We start from the raw sequence: 2,351 nt of genomic DNA on the forward strand, positions 1-2,351 counted from the left end.
GAAGAATAGCTCACATCCACATGGAACATTTAAATAAACTTATTAAGAAAGATTTAGTTGTTGGTTTACCCAAAATGAAGTTTGTTAAGAACAAACAATGTAGTGCTTGTCAAATGGGTAAACAAACAAAAACTTCTTTCAAACCAAAGCACATGGTTTCTTCTGATAGACCATTACAACTACTTCATATGGATTTATTTGGTCCCTCAAGGACAAAAAGTTTTGGTGGAAATTACTATGCTCTTGTTATAGTGGACAATTTTTATAGATATACCTGGACTCTCTTATTAGTACATAAGAATGAGGCATTCAAAGCCTTTAGCATTTACGTTAAAAGAGTTTAAAATGAAAAATGTCTAAAAATCGCTGCTATTAGAAGTGATCACGGGGGAGAATTTCAAATCTCCTCTTTTGAGGAATTCTGTGATGATCATGGGATCAACAGCATTAATATTATAAGAATTTTATATATCGTTAATTCATCACCCACGTTTATTTTTAATTATCATTAACTCTTCAAAAAAGTAACAAAATGAATTGTGACCTCCCAAAATACTTTTGGGCTGATGCAGTTAGCACTGCTTGTTATGTTTTGAATTGAGTTCTTATAAGACCTATTCTTAAGAAAACACCTTATTACATTAATCTTTTATTTAGATTTTTATTAATAATAGAAAATTTATTAAAAATTCAAACTTCATGTTTAGTTTGTAATCTATATACAGTTGCATAAGATACAAAATATCTCATAAAAAACACTACTCATAAATAAAAGTACTAGTTAGACAATTAAACTTACAATTATATATTAAATGTCCCAAAAGTAGTTGCAACTATATATTAGATGTCTTAAAAGTTGCATTTAGAATATATACACATTCAAAAAAAGACTATGATGGAGGTTTGTTGATGTATATGAGCATCATGTAACTTTTGATGAAAATAATCATGCTTTAAGAGATGCAATAACTTGTGATGAAGACGACTTGCCAAGTTCCTCTGCCAAAGAAAACTCTATTGTTGATGTTACAACTGAACCTAAAGAATTGAGAAAAGATGATGACCTACCTTCTCAACTGAATGGAGGCTAGTTAGATGTCTATTGACAGACATAATAAGCGTTGTCTTACATTTCTCTTGATTCTACATGTCCAATTCTCTCTGGCTCTCTAATCTCTATATCTTAAATACACTTTGTTTTCTCTATTTTCTTTCTCCTCTTTTGTTTTCTTTTTTCTTAATACATTTCAAACAACTCAAAACAATATATAAGAGAATCTCATATTTATTATCAGGAACATCATATCAATATGCCATATATCGTGTTTCTTTCTCCTCTTTTGTTTTCTTTTTTCTTAATGCATCTCAAACAACTCAAAACAATATATAAGAGAATCTCATATTTATTATCAGGAACATCATATGAATATGCCATATATCGTAATAAACAACGATCATTCAATAGCGAAATTTTGGACGACGCTGTTGAAATTGAGGCGGAAGAACATCAACAGCGCATAATGAAACATGCGCTATCAATTTGTGTAACTTCAACCGCACATTCTTGACAATGCACTGTTGAACATCAGTAACGTTAGCACTGGTCTGAATGATTTATTTTTAACGTCGCATTTGATAGAAAGCAGTGTTGATGGGAATATATACAACATCACATATTTAAGGAAGTGTTGTTGAAGATTACATAGTAATCGCGCTTGTTTAATTATGTGCTGTTGATTTTTTACGACATTTTAAGCGTCCGAGAAATTAATGGTGGAGTAGTAATGCGTCTCATCATTTGTTGAAATATTAATGGTTGAATGATTATGTGTTTCTTGATTATGCGTCTCATCATTTTTAACATCGCATCTTTTCGTTTGTTGAAATATTAATGGTTGCTCATCTATAAATATTGTGGTTCACTCAATGTTCTAATTTATCATTTAGCTTAGAGCCTAAGAGTATGTGTTTCTATCAGAGTATGTTCATGAAGATAAGAGGAAGAAAACACAAAGTAGTAAGAGAACAATACTTCAAAGAGTGAAAAGGAGAAAAAGCACCCACATTTGTACAGAGAGTCAAGGAAAAAATTGTGTTTCTGTTTCAGAATCATGTCATGGAGGTTTTTAACAAGTTTTGATTTCAGAAGGAATGTGGTTGTTATACAAGATTTGTGTGAGATGAAGCAATTGAAAGTAAATAAAAGGAAAAGGGGAATGAATTATTTAGTTCATTGAGCTCTTTCAATTTTTATTTATCTCTTTCAATTATTTTCCTTCATCATCTGCACCAATTCATAAAGTTCATTGATTTCTCTCATTCGATTTTCATGGGAAAAGGACCCAGATTTT

This window comes from Lupinus angustifolius, chromosome LG05 (genome assembly GCF_001865875.1).
Source record: "Lupinus angustifolius cultivar Tanjil chromosome LG05, LupAngTanjil_v1.0, whole genome shotgun sequence".
Classification (NCBI taxonomy): Eukaryota; Viridiplantae; Streptophyta; class Magnoliopsida; order Fabales; family Fabaceae; genus Lupinus; species Lupinus angustifolius.